Genomic DNA, 16,721 nt, shown 5'->3' on the forward strand with positions numbered 1-16,721 from the left:
TAAGCTTTGTCTAAAAGATTCCCTGTGGAACGAACCGGACTTACTAAAAACTACACTATTGTACGATTAGGTACACTGCCTATAAGTGTTGTAGCAAGGTTTAAGTATATCCATTCTATAAATAAATAAATATCTTGTGTAAAATTGTATCGTATTTAATAGTATTTCCTAGTAAAATTTAATAGTATTTTATACCCCTTAGCTTAAACATCATGTATTTTTGGCGCCGCTGCCGGGGGTCAATCTAGCTTAAAAGTCGGAAGCGCAACGCTAATATAAAAAAAAAGATTTTTATTTTTAAGTTTACTTTTATAAAAAATACGCTTTTGTAAAAATACGTTTTAAATATTCGAAAACATAAAAAGAAAAAAAAATATAAATATTTTTAAGAGTTTGTTAAATATTTAAGTTTTATAAAGTTTCTTTATTTTTATTTTATAAAAATATAAGTTTTATTTAAATATTTTGTGTTTATTTAAAACATATAAAAAAACTGAAAAAAATATATATATAAATCTATTTTTTTTAGATTTTTATTTATAAAATTATAAAGTATTTTATTTCTATCTTAGTTTTTAAAGATAAGTTTTATTTAAATTATATATATATTAATTAAATTAAAAACAAAAAAATAAAACAATATATATAAATAAATACAAAACCGAAACCTGTCGAAACCAGCCTATCATCTGAATTTTCATTTCCCACAACTCGCGGTATTTACTGGTACGTGGCACCGCAACTCGCAGAGCCGTCTGACACGGGCCACAGTCAGCCCTAATTTCGCATTAATTACGGGATAATTATTATTATTATTAATTTTAAACCCTAATTAGGGTATTATTATTAAAATATTTAGTTTTAATTTTATTACTTTATTTTATTTAGTTTTAATTAGTTTAATTAAATTGTAAAATTAATAGTTTTAATAAATAAATAATATAAAAATAATATTTTTATAAAAAATTGTACTTTTTACAACTTTTAGTATATTTTTATTTTGTCCCTTTTTATTCATTTTAGCATAATTTTTTGTATTTTTCACCCATATTTAGTTTTAAGCCATAGTTTTTGCCATAGTTATTTACATTTCTAGAATTTTTAGGCTTTGCCGTAAAATCCTTTAAGTGCTTTTTCTTTAGACTAAGATTTAGGTGCTTTAGATTTTTGCGACGCCTATCTAAGTTTTAATATTTTTTTTTAGTTATTGTCATTTGGGATATAGTTTTACTTGTAAGCTTTAATATTTTTAGACGCAACTTTTAATTTTTAGTTTTTAGTTCTTTTTTAAGTTTCAACGCGCTACTTTCTTATTTTTATTTTTCGACGCCTTTTACCTATGTATCAATTATCACTCCAATTAGTAATCTCAATTTGCAATTTTAATTTTAAGTTAGTGATAGTAATAAGGTTGGGTTAGTCGAGTGTTTTAAAATTCTATAAGTCACTCTTTTTATTTCTTATTTTTCGACGCCTTTTATTTTTCAACCCTTTTCTTTTTCGACGCGCTCTTTTTCTTTCTTATTTCTCGCAATTCTAGTTTTAGGACATAGATTTTTATTCTACTTCTTATCTAAATTTCTTAAAATTACGAAAATTTATTTTAAGTGGTTAAATTGATAGACATCAAAATTTTCTGGTTCGTAGTAATAGTTAGATTTGTACGTGGACCGGGTTATTGGAGCCAAATAGTACTCAATTATATTGAGACCAAACGAATCCTGCCCCTCTGCTGCATCTTTTGGCTATTCAATTATGGAAAATCTGGAACCTTTAAGTACGAAAGACCGAATGCGAGCTAAACGCACTGGCCAAGGTTACGTAATTACTCATCCAGACATTAATGCGCCAGATTATGAAATCAAAGGACAAATTCTACACATGGTGACTAATCAATGCCAATTTAGTGGTGCGCCGAAGGAAGATCCAAATGAACATCTTCGTACCTTTAATAGGATCTGCACACTATTTAAAATCCGAGAAGTTGAGGATGAACATATATATCTCATGTTATTTCCCTGGACTTTAAAGGGAGAAGCCAAAGATTGGTTGGAATCGTTACCTGAAGGGGCGATTGATACATGGGATGTTTTAGTTGAAAATTTTCTCAAACAATTCTTTCCGGTATCTAAAGCCGTAAGACTTCAAGGAGAAATTGTTACGTTCACACAGAAGCCAAATGAAACTCTATATGAGGCGTGGACTAGATTTGGAAAGTTATTAAGAGGATGTCCGCAACATGGTTTAGACACTTGTCAAATAGTACAAATATTCTACCAAGGATGCGACATCACTACAAGGAAAGACATCGACATAGCAGCTGGTGGTTCCATTATGAAGAAAACCGAAACTGATACTTACAAAATTATTGATAACACTGCTTCCCACTCACATGAGTGGCACCAAGAAAAAGATATCGTTAGATCATCTAAAGCAGCTAGAGCCGATTCTAGCCATGACTTAGATTCCATTTCAGCAAAGATAGATGCTGTCGAGAGACGAATGGAAAAGATGACTAAGGATATACACTCAATACGAATTAGTTGTGAGCAGTGTGGAGGACCACATTTGACAAAAGATTGTCTCAGTATTGAGCTAACAATGGAACAAAGAGAGAATATTTCATACATAAACCAAAAGCCTGAAAATAATTATCAGAATAATTATCAACCGCCAAGACCAATTTACAATCAAAACCAGAATTATAACCGAAATGTTCCATACAACAACCAACAAGGTCCTAGTAATCAACAAGTATCCAACAATACTTACAATCAGCAAAGACCTAATTTTCAAAACAAACCACCACAAACCGATGATAAAAAGCCAAATTTAGAAGATATGATGACGAAGCTAGTTGAAACTCAAACGCAGTTTTTCACATCTCAAAAACAAACCAATGAACAAAATGCTCAAGCATTTAGAAATCAACAAGCTTCTATTCAAAATCTGGAACAAGAAGTAAGTAACCTAGCAAGGTTAATAGGTGAAAGAAAACCGGGAAGTTTACCTAGTGATACAAATGCTAACCCCCGGAATGAAACAGCTAAAACCATTACCACAAGCAGTGGTACAACACTTAAACCACCTGAAATACCTGAAATTTCTGATGAAGCTATTCCTACTCCACAAGAACAACAACCTGAACAAGATAAGGAAAAAGAACCGGTAGTTGAAAAGATTAATGAAGATAACACAGTTAAGGCTAAACCTTATGTTAAACCATACCAACCACCACTTCCTTACCCGAGTAAAATGAAAAAAGAGAGACTTGAAGCCGAGTAATCTAAATTCTTGGATATGTTTAAACAAATAAATGCCAATCTTCCTTTCATTGATGTGATTTCAGGAATGCCTAGATATGCTAAATTCTTAAAAGATCTAATCACAAATAGAAAGAAAATGGAAGAACTCTCGGCCGTTACTATGAATGCTAATTGTTCAGCAGTGCTGTTGAATAAGATACCAGAAAAATTATCTGATCCAGGAAGTTTCACAATTCCATATTTTCTGGGTAGTCTTAGTTCAATAGAAGCATTGGAAGACTTAGGTGCTAGTATAAATTTAATGCCGTATTCACTATACGTTAAACTAGACCTTGGAGAATTGAAACCAACAAGAATAAGTATACAACTAGCCGATCGATCAATAAAATATTCTAGAGGGATAATGGAGAACATGCTAGTTAAAGTTGGTACTTTAGTATTTCCAGTAGATTTTGTTGTTCTGGACATGGAAGAAGATTCTCAAGTTCCTCTCATATTAGGAAGACCATTCTTAAACACGGCTAAAGCAATGATAGACGTGTTAGGTAAGAAACTGACCCTAAGTATAGAGGACGAGAGTGTTACCTTTTCAGTTGATAGAGCAATGCAACAACCGCAATCTGCAGATGATACATGCTATTATATTCAAACTATAGATTCACATGCAGAATTGTTAGAAGAATTTCCAGAATTACAAGGAACAGGAGAATGTTCTTTAGGAGAAGGAACTGAACCAATTGATGAAACTGAAATGTTAGCTACACTTATAGCTAATGGATATGAACCAACAACAGAAGAAATTCAAATGCTAAAAGAAGAAGACAAATATCGATATAAATCATCGATAGAAGAACCACCGACATTAGAGTTAAAGCCACTTCCAAACCATTTGGAATACACTTATTTACATGATGAATCTGAATTACCTGTAATAATATCGTCTTCTCTTACTGAAAATGAAAAATCTCAACTCATTTCTGTGTTAAAAGCTCATAAACCAGCCATTGCATGGAAGATTCATGATATTAAAGGAATAAGTCCTTCGTATTGCACACATAAAATCCTTATGGAAGAAGATCATAAAACGTATGTGCAACGCCAACGAAGACTAAATCCGAATATGCAAGATGTAGTTAAAAAGAAATTATTAAACTGCTAGATGCAGGTTTAATTTATCCAATCTCTGATAGTCCATGGGTAAGCCCAGTTCAATGCGTGTTTAAGAAAGGTGGCATGACTGTCATTACGAATGAGAAAAATGAGCTTATTCCTACTAGGACTGTAACAGGATGGCGTGTGTATATTGATTATAGAAAATTAAATGATGCCACCAGAAAAGATCACTTTCCCTTACCTTTTATTGATCAAATATTGGAAAGATTAGCCGGAAACAGTTACTATTGTTTTCTTGATGGTTTTTTCGGATATTTTCAAATTCCAATAGCACCCGAAGATCAAGAGAAAACTACATTCACGTGCCCTTATGGTACTTTTGCTTACAAACGCATGCCATTTGGACTTTGCAACGCCCCCGCAACCTTTCAAAGGTGCATGATGGTGATTTTTCACGACATGATAGAAGAATGCCATTGATGACTTTTCAGTCTTCGGTGATACATTTGAAACATGTCTAGCTAATCTTGAACGAATTCTTATTAGATGCGAACAATCAAATCTAGTTCTTAATTGGGAGAAATTCCATTTCATGGTTAAAGAAGGCATCGTTCTTGGACATAAAATTTCAAAGGAAGGAATTGAAGTGGATAGAGCTAAAGTAGATGTAATTGCTAAACTTCCACATCCCACCATTGTTAGAGGAGTTAGGAGTTTTCTAGGGCATGCCGGTTTTTACCTACGTTTCATAAAAGATTTTTCTAAAATTGCCACTCCTATTAATAAACTCCTAGAAAAGGATGCTCCATTCATCTTTTCAGAGGAATGTATCAAATCTTTTAATATTCTTAAAGAGAAACTCACTAATGCGCCAATCATGATAACACCAAATTGGAATCTACCATTCGAACTTATGTGCGATGCAAGTGATTTTGCAATGGGAGCCGTTTTAGGTCAAAGGATTGAAAAACGATTTCAACCTATATATTATGCTAGTAAGACGTTACAAGGAGCACAAACGAATTACATAACTACTGAAAAAGAGCTCCTTGCTATTGTCTTTGCTTTTGACAAATTTCGTTCATATCTCGTTCTAGCTAAAACGGTGGTCTATACTGACCATTCTGCTCTTAGATACCTATTTTTGAAACAAGATGCTAAACCAAGATTAATCCGTTGGATCTTACTCTTACAAGAATTCGATATTGAAATCCGAGATAAAAGAGAAGCAGAAAATCTCGCCGCTGATCATCTTTCTTGTCTTGAAAATCCCGAATTAGAAGTTCTAAATGAATCGGCCATACAAGACAACTTTCTTGATGAATATCTATTGAAGATAGATTATAATGAAATTCCATGGTTTACAGACTATGCAAACTACTTAGTATGTGGATTCCTTGAAAAAGGATTGTCGTACCAAAAACGAAAGAAATTCTTTAGTGATATAAAACACTATTTCTGGGAAGATCCACATCTGTTTAAAAGTTGTCCCGATGGAATAATACGCCGATGTGTATTCGGAGATGAAGCTAGTAAAATCTTAAACCATTGTCACACAGGACCAACAGGAGGGCATTATGGGCCTCAACTCACAGCAAGAAAAGTTTATGATGCTAGATTCTATTGGCCTACAATTTACAAAGACGCACACCTTCTTTGCAAATCCTGTGATGCTTGTCAAAGGGCCGGAAAGATAAGTCAACGTGATGAAATGCCACAAAATGTCATTCAAGTATGTGAAGTATTTGACATTTGGGGTATTGACTTTATGGGTCCATTTCCAAAATCTCATAATAATCTTTACATTCTCGTAGCCATTGATTATGTATCTAAATGGGCGGAAGCACAAGCTCTCCCAACTAACGATGCACGAGTTGTAGTCACCTTTTTAAAATGTCTTTTTGCAAGGTTTGGAACACCGAAAGCTTTAATAAGTGATCGTGGTACTCATTTCTGTAATAATCAACTTGAGAAAGTTCTTAAAAGATATGGAGTAACTCATAAAATCTCCACTGCATATCATCCACAAACAAGTGGACAAGTTGAAAATACCAACCGAGCATTAAAACGTATTCTAGAGAAAACCGTAGGATCAAATCCGAAGGAATGGTCCATTAAATTGGAGGATGCACTCGGGGCTTTTAGAACAGCCTACAAAACTCCAATTGGAACCACACCTTTTAAACTCGTTTACGGAAAAGCATGTCATCTTCCAGTAGAAATTGAACACAAAGCATTTTGGGCTTTGAAGACATGTAATCTTGATTTACATGAAGCTGGACGTCTACGGTTAAGTCAATTAAACGAATTAGAAGAATTAATACATGAAGCATATGAAAATTCGTTAATCTATAAAGAAAGAACAAAGAAATGGCATGATAAAAGAATCAGAAGTTCAAAAGAATTTAAAGAAGGAGACAGAGTTCTTCTTTTCAATTCACGATTCAAGCTATTTCCTGGAAAATTGAAATCAAGATGGTTTGGACCATTCATAGTCAAAAGAGTTTTCCCATACGGAACGATAGAATTAATAAATTCAAATGGGATTGAATTAAGGTTAATGGTCACAGAGTTAAACATTACATACATGGTCCGATGGAAGTTGACAACGAAGTTAATCACAATTTCAATACCACAGCTAACTAAGTGTGGGGAGAATCAAGTCTTTAAAGGATAATATGTATTTCTGTTAGAGTTAGATTTTCTGTTTTCGTGTAGTTCTCGAAAATGGAACCCGAATGGTCTTTCCCTAGCAGACCCTAAAGAACTAGTCTTCTCCCCCCATTCTGAATTTTTATTTTTTTTTAGGTTTTTACGAAATGAAGACTTCCTGCGAACTAAACCATGGTCTAATGCTACACGCTTTGATCACTAAACGTAATAATGACACACTTCCAAGTGAAATAGTATCATTAATCAGAGGTAAATTGGACGGAGTAAGAAAAGAATCCAGATGCGAAGATAATAAGTTACAATTTGGTAAAGGAAAATCAAAATCCGCAGCGAAAAGGAGAACACGACACCTTGAAAAATGTCACAAATGCGGAAAATGGTCACACGAAGGTAAATGTTCAAATAATCAAACCTATTCAAACACCGAATTTGTTATTTGATGCAGAGATGGACCGTTCATATGTTTAGAAGAAAAAACATTAAATGCTCGAGGTTACGCCTATGTAGCCATGGAAAATCAATTAGTCCGACTATCTTATGAGTGGGCTAGAGCATATCACTAAGAAATATATTTCACAGGTAAGTCTGTACAGTTTTTATTTTTATTTTTATTTTTAACCTTTTGATAATAAACGCTAATTTGTTCGCTATAAAGTATTAAATTGGTATTCGATGAAATTAGGTCTTGCGACCGAAATTATTGATATCATACAAAAATTTATTACATCACTGCGAAATTTACCGTTTATTCTTAAGGTATAAATATCTTTAATCAATCAACCCAAAATATTTCAAAAATTCGTCATGAGTTAAATTAGGTCATGGAACCGAAATTACTTTACCGAAAAGAGGGGCGCATATTTTTGAGAATATTTGATTGATTAAAGTGGGATAAAAGCCAAAAGGATTTTTAATTTTATTTTTACCATGTTTTAAAATTAATATATAAAAATTAAAATAATATTGTAAACTTTTTAAAATTAATATATTTAAAATTTTAAATATTTGAAAAATTGATATTTTTAATGTATAAAAACAAAAATATAATATAAGTTTGGTGTGAATTTTGAATTTTAATTTTATGCATTTTAAAATTAATTTTGGTGTGAATTTTGAATTTTAATTTTATGCATTTTAAATATAAGTTTGGTGTGAATTTATAATATGAATTTTTAATTAAGTTTGGTGTGAATTTAAAAACAAAAATTTACTTTATTTCGCTAAGTTAAAAATATGATTTTTAAAATTCGTCGTGAGTTGAAGACTAGGTCGTTGAACCGAAATTGCTCTACCCAAGGGAGGGACGAGAACTTTTATTATCATTATTTTTAATCTTATTGAATTAAAGTATGCCAAAAATATTAAAAAAAAACCCAAAAATCTTTGCTTTTAAAACCGCGCTTTAAAAAGACAAATTTTAAAATTTTGTCGAGGGACGGACTAGGACATCGTTCCGAAACGACCTCGTCCTAAATAACAAGGGAAACAAAATTTTTAAAATTAATTAATATTTGTTTTATAAGTTAAAGATTTAGAAGAAAAAAAATAAATAAAAAAAATAAACGCCGCGACTTGCGGAGTTTGAAGAACAAAAGTGCCGCGACTCGCGGAGGGTGTAAAATACAGAAAAAAATAAAAACTCCAGAAACAGATCAGTCCACACAAACCATACACAAAAACTGCGAAATAAACTGAAAAAACACTCCCAAAATCGAATTTTTCACCAAAAATCATCACATTTTTTACTAAAATCATGTTGAGAAGGATGCTATCAAGGAATTACTCAAGGAAAACGGTAAATTTCTACACCAAAACACCCTTTAATCCGAAAATTAGTGTTCTTGAGCAATTTTATACCCAATTCAATTTTGATGCTTTTTAGTGTAATTATGCTTAAATTGCTTATGTATTATGCTTGTATAACCTAGATTGATGCTATTGAACATGATTAGAAGCCTTAAACTTCAAATTTTGAGTAATCTAGGGTTTGTGTTCTTGAGCAATTTGGGCCTTTTTGATATAAACAGGTTATGGCCGATTTTTGTCATGAATTATTGCTAAATTAAGTAGTGTAACATGTTTAGGTAGTTAAATGATCCAAACTTTGAGCCTAAACATGATTTTTGAGAATTAAAGTGGACTTTTTCAAGTCTAAAATTCATGAACTTGATTTTTGAGAGATAATGCCATTTGAAACTTGTTTAGTTACTAATAATGATTATTTTGACATGTTATTTGAGTTGAATGCTTATGAACTTGGTAAACATTTTCGTATATGCTTATTTGAAAAAGTGTAGATTTGATAAAAATATGAAAATTAGCATAAGTTTGATATAAATTGAACATGTCATTGTAATTATTTTGGTTGATGATTTTGCTGACACTAATGCATATTTGGATGCACAAAAATTGTGTTTGATGTGTTTTGCAGACTGAAAGGGGTGAATCTTCATCCCAAGCTCGCATTGCTCCTCCTGAGAATGCGGAACAACAGGATGTTGAAAACTATTACAAACAAGATATACCTCATCCAGTTATGACATTTTCAGATATGCACATGGAAAATTTGCACCAGAACTTGAGATTAGACAGATGTTGGATAGATTATCCAAAATACCTAAGGGCCTTGCACACTCTTCATTCTAAAGCTGTTGAAGTACCTAGGGTCATAGAATGGGAACCGTTAGAAGCCGTAGAATTGGGCAAACGGATTAGAGAATTACTTACACAGAGGTATGGTAATTCTATTTTTAACGATTGGGTACGATTATTCAACATGCGTAGACCTGTATATAAAGTATGGTGTGAAAAATTATTGTGTAGTATAGAAATAAATGATCGGGTAACTAGTTTAACCGATCGAACTTTTATTAGATTTTTGTTAGGAGGTTCGATGCGCCACATGTCTCTACTAGACATGGCTCAGGCCTTACGTATATATACGCCTGAGGAGCTAGCATCTGCCGATTGTCGAGGGTTGATATTGAATGGTAGGAAGATTGATGAAAATTTTGATACGCATGGTGTATGGAGTCAAATGACTAGCCATCACCGATCTAAAGGGGGAAATTACTCTTATTTGGATATAGATAGAGCTGAGTTAAGAGTAATTCATAGGTTTCTAGCGAACTCGATTACACAGCGAGGTAAAAATAAGGAAAAGGTAAATGAACAGGATTTGTTTTACCACATGTGTATTCGAGACCCACAAAGCGCTGTAAGTATACCGTATTGTGTGGGTTATTATTTATCAGCTATGGTTAGGGGGATGAGACCGCACAGTATAATAGGAGGTGGTATATTTATTACATTAATTGCTGAGTATCTCAATGTGGATATAAGTCGGGAGGGATTATTTGTGATGACCCGGAAATTTCCGACTCAATTTAAACTTAATCTTTATATGATTTCGATACGATAAGCAACGTCTGTAAAGTTGTGTCTCAAAATTTTTGAACTACTTTATAATATCATTTACCTTCGACCATTCACGACGATTCATGAATAACTATTTGTAAATAGATTCATATATTTAAATGTATATATATATATATATATATATATATATATATATATATATATATATATATATATAATATATATATATATATATATATATATATATATATATATATATATGTATGTATATATAATGGTTTGAAATAAAATACTATTTAATGTGTTAGAAATAAAAACGTAAAATAAAATTAATTAAGATATAATAAGGTTGAATTATAAACAAAAAATAAAGTAAAAATAAAAATAAATAAATTTATAAATATATATATATAGTTTCTATACACAAGTATTATTATAAATATATTGTAATATAAAAAGTATAACTATTATATGCTGGAAAAATTTATAAGATCTATTATGAAATGACATATAATACCAAAGTAAATAAAGCATTATATTTTATATATATAATGATATAAATAATAAGCAATCTCATATTATATAAAAATATATAAATATTCTGTATTCATTACATGTTATAATCAAATTATCAAATACTGTAATATTAAATAAAGTGTGATATCAATATATACAAGTTATTATAGATTAAAAGTATAGTTGATATTTTGAGAATGTATTATTATTTTCATTGCCATTATCATTCGATATAAATATTAATATTAGAATTGGTATTATTACCAATATTATAGATATGATATTTGATATATATATAAATTCTTATTGTTATATTATTATTATTAATTGTAACTAGTACTATTGTAACACCCCAGCTTAACATGACCACAATATTGTCCGCTTTGCCCGCAGGCGCACGGCTTTTTCTTGGCGACCACACACGAGAAGCACTTTCCCAGGAGGTCACCCATCCTGGTAGTGCTCTCGCCCGAGCACGCTTAACCACAACGTACTCACACTTCTACTCAGCCTGTGATCCCAAAACGCGTTGTGTCATTTAAGCGTGGGTATTACCTTATAATCCCATGATCACTCGTGTCTGTGGGCGATGTGGGATTTGCCTAGGGTGTTACATTCACCCCCCTTAGGGACTCATCGTCCTCGATGAGGTTTGCCCCACCACCCCCACCAGCACATGAGTGGCTCTGATACCATTCTGTAACACCCCAGCTTAACATGACCACAATATTGTCCGCTTTGCCCGCAGGCGCACGGCTTTTTCTTGGCGACCACACACGAGAAGCACTTTCCCAGGAGGTCACCCATCCTGGTAGTGCTCTCGCCCGAGCACGCTTAACCACAACGTACTCGCACTTCTACTCAGCCTGTGATCCCAAAACGCGTTGTGTCATTTAAGCGTGGGTATTACCTTATAATCCCATGATCACTCATGTCTGTGGGCGATGTGGGATTTGCCTAGGGTGTTACAACTATTATAATTAGTATTATTTTAAATATTAATATTACTATCATTATCAATAATAATAATAAGGGGTATTATATTTAATAAAATAAATTAATCTGTATAAGTTAAATACAGATAGGAAGGCACCATTTATTATTATATGTTCCATATTTTCCTTCTATACAGCTCGTGAACTTCTCTTCCCCAAAAGTCTCACTAGCAAACACAACTTGTTATTTTTTTTTTTTTGGTCTACTACCAAACCATCAATCGATTTACATCATTTATATCATTTACATAATGTTTATCTATACTGCAAATCGAAAAAAAAAGGAAAAAAAGACAAACCCGTGTACCTCTGTACGTGTTCCAGTTTGGCCAGGTTTGAAATCAAATGATTTTAAAAAATATAAAATTGCAGTTATGTTGGAAAACTTCTTCTCAAACCATCTGCAAAGTTTCATAGTCAAATTCATCTTAACGAATTCGAATTTGGGAGTCAAAATTTATTTATAAAAAGTCAACCGTTTTATTCATAAAAAAATTCGAACTCATTGTGATGTGTTAGGATCAATTATGTATTCAGAAAGCTTCTAGGTATGTTTTACTACCTAATTCATGTTATAATGTTTGTCCAAAACAGTCCCGAATTCGATATTTGATTTTGAGTTCATGTTTTTTTTTTTTTTGAAAAAGCAAAAACTCGAATTTGAATTTCAATTAAAAATCTATAAATGTAGTTGTGTTATGATTACTATAAACGATCTTTCTGCAAAATTATAGGTTCCAATTCCATAAATTAAGTGAGAATTTACGGGTCAAAGTTTTAAAAATATAAAGTCAACTTTTGTTCTTCATTCAAATTCAAGTTTGTTGTTGTGATTTAAGTTAATTAAACGATTCTAATAGTTTATATAGATGATTTAAAATGTGTTTCATGTTATAGCAATTGTCCAAATCTTTGTAGAGTTAGAAATCAAATTTTTTTTTTATTCAAACAGCGACGAATGATGCTTGCTGTATATATATATATTTTTTTTTGTTTGTTTGTTAAGTCTATTAATTTAAGTTCACACTTTGAAAACGTTTTCTGTTTTAATCATAGAAACAAGGAGTGATTGTTTTGATTAATTCGATTAGGAAGTTGGATTGAATTGGTGAGGATGAAGTTGAGACATGAAGTGAAGAAATAAAGAAAAATAAATCGGGTATAAAAACAGAAAAGCAGGATTGGAGGTGTGGTTAGGATGTTTATCGGGTGAGCGAGGGATCCTGGGTTCGAGTCCCGTCTGGGCCAATTCTTTTTGGAGAAGGGTATATTTCTTGATTTATTTTCTTATCATTATTATTATTATAATTATAATTATTATTGTTATTATTATTATTATTAGGTTTATTAATTATTAATGTTATTATAACTACTATAGTAGTAATTATCATTTATTATCATTAGTATTATTATGATGTTAGTTAAAATTGTGATTATTTTTATTATTGATAAGATTATTTATTATTATCACTATCAAAAAATGCAAATTAACATTTTAACATTAATAGTAGTATTATTATTATTAAAACTATTATCTTTAGTAGTAAAATGATAGTTATTATTATTAGTATTATTATTATTAACAAAATCCTTATTATTAGTAAACCATTATTATCAAAACTATAATTTTTTTTATATAAATATTATGTACATAAAGGTATACATATTACATATACCACAATTATATTAACATTTTATATTATTGTATTTCAAACAAATATATATATTTTTCCTATAAATACCTTCGTATAACAAATTACTAATTTTAAATAATACTAAACATATAAATAAATATATGGTCATATATATATTAATGTAACTAAATGAATAGATATCAATCACTTTAAGATATATATATATATATATATATATATATATATATATATATATATATATATATATATATATATATATATATATATATATATATATATATATATATATATATATATATCACATTTACTTAAGATATAATATAAGTATATGTTTTAAATGGAAGTTAATATAAATCCTATATAAATACAAAAATATAAGTAATATATATTAATAAATAAAAGTTATGTGATTTCCGTTATATGTTTTAATATATATATACAAATGATATAGGTTCGTGAATCCGAGGCCAACCTTGCATTGTTCAAAGTCGTCATATGTATTTTTACTACAAAATACAGTATAGTGAGTTTAATTAATTCCTTTTTAAATGCTTTTGCAATATATATTTTTGGGACTGAGAATACATGCGATGTTTTTATAACTGTTTTACGAAATAGACACAAGTAATTGAAACTACATTATATGGTTGAATGATTGAAATCGAATATGCCCTTTTTATTAAGTCTGGTAATCTAAGAATTAGGGAATAGACACCCTAATTGACGCGAATCCTAAAGATAGATCTATTGGGCCTAACAAACCTCATCCAAAGTACCGGACGCTTTAGTACTTCAAAATTTATATCATGTCCGAAGGAGGATCCCGGAATGATGGGGATATTCTTATTTGCATATTGTGAATGTCGGTTACCAGGTGTTCAATCCATATGAATGATATTTTTGTCTCTATGCATGGGATGTATGTTTATGAGAAATGGAAATATGAAATCTTGTGGTCTATTAAAATTATGAAATGATTATTTATGATAAACTAATGAACTCACCAACCTTTTGGTTGACACTTTAAAGCATGTTTATTCTCAGGTATGAAAGAAATCTTCCGCTGTGCATTTGCTCATCTTAGAGATATTACTTGGAGTCATTCATGACATATTTCAAAAGACGTTGCATTCGATTCATTGAGTTCGTCAAGAATAATATCAAGTCATTTATAGTTTAGATATATTATGAAATGGTTTGCATGCAGTCAACTTTCGATGTAAAGAAAGATTGTTTTTTTTTAAAACGAATGCAATGTTTGTAAAATGTATCATATAGGGGTCAAGTACCTTGTGATGTAATCAACTGTTGTGAATCGTTTATAATCAATATGGACGTTGTCCGGATGGATTAGGATGGGTCTCTACAGTTGGTATCAGAGCGGTGGTCTTAGCGAACCAGGTCTTGCATTAGTGTGTCTAACTGATAGTTGCTTAGATGCATTAATGAGTCTGGACTTCGACCGTGTCTGCATGTCAAAAGTTTTGCTTATCATTTCGTGTCGAAAATTACCTGCTTATCATTCTTAGGGAATCACTTGCTTATCATCTTAAGTCTAGACACGTCTTACTGCATTTAGTGCATTGATAGTGTATAGACAAAATTCATATCTTAGCGTACCTGTTACTATAGACTTTTCCTGATAGCTTCCGTAGATTTCTCCGTAACTTATGGGATTTTAGTATTATATATGCATATGTAAATTATGTATTGCAGGGTACTGATCTATATCCTATAATCTATTTCTTATCGAAAAGTCCTTCAGCTGATCGTACGAGATGAATCCCTCAACCAGTTCGAATTCCTCGGATTTCGATAACTATTCCAATATGGATTCTCACTCGAGCTCCGAAAAGCAGTGTAACCAGAATGAATCAACCAATCAGTCATCCCCAATTCATCTGATGAGTTCGTAGTTGACTTAATCAATGGAGACACGAAGAAGGTGATCCTTTCCATCAACCAAATTTCCCTCTTGGTGAAGAACCTGAAGCATTTACCGGGGAGCCTATCCAAAACACCATTTTCAGTCTCATTTCCCAAATACCTAGCCACGATTATATTCTATCTAAAATTCTAGATCTTATTCATCCGCTCGTTCCGACCGACAATCATCCCGGAATAATAGAAGAAGTCAACGAACTTCGCACTCGAGTAATCAATTTGAAGAGTGTGGTGCAAAACCTACCAGCTTCAGCAACAACACCGGCAACATCCGCAGCACAAGTCTCAACACTACACGCCTCAAACTCACAGTCTGTATCTCCAGCATAATCATCATACTACATGATGTCATACATCGATTATCTTCGTTCTACATGATATTCTACATCATTTATCTTCGTACGACATGACGATTATGTAATCTCTAATGTTCTAGAGATTATATATTCTTGTACTAACGATAAATCAAATGAGATTAATACTATATTAACTCATTAAATCCATGATTACATCTGAAGAAAAATATATATGGAAGTATATTTTCATAAAGATGGTAATTAAAAATTCTTTTGTACAAACTATTAATGGTGAAAATATTTTAACGGGTAGGTAATACCCGAGTAATATTTAGATTTCATATTAACATGTTAGACTGTACGTTCTTCGAATCTGATTCAACGATCATTTACTATCCTATTTACATCCACAGTTATACGAATCCGTTCACCACAGAATAGCCATATTCATCTAATTTCATATTGGGATTTTGATTTATCAGAATCCAACAAGTGGCATAATGAAGAAAATATTTGACAAAATAAAATTTGTTAGAAACAAACAAATTAACTATGAGAAATTTTGTTAAGAATCCACGCTAACTGTTCCTAACTAATTGTTCCTAGCTAACTGATTACATTTTATTTATCGCAATTTAATTATCGCAATTTACATTCTCGTAATTTTATTTATCGTCATTTAATTTCTGTTATTTACTTTACGCACTTTATTTATCGTTATTTAAATTCTGTTATTTATTTTACGCACTTTAAATATCGGGACACGTATACAAGGTTTTGACATATCATATCGACGCATCTATATATATTATTTGGAATCACCATAGACACTCTATATGCAGTAATGATCGAGTTCTATATACAGGGTTGAGGTTGATTCTATAA

The sequence above is a fragment of the Rutidosis leptorrhynchoides genome, chromosome 10 (assembly GCF_046630445.1).
Source record: "Rutidosis leptorrhynchoides isolate AG116_Rl617_1_P2 chromosome 10, CSIRO_AGI_Rlap_v1, whole genome shotgun sequence".
Lineage (NCBI taxonomy): Eukaryota > Viridiplantae > Streptophyta > Magnoliopsida > Asterales > Asteraceae > Rutidosis > Rutidosis leptorrhynchoides.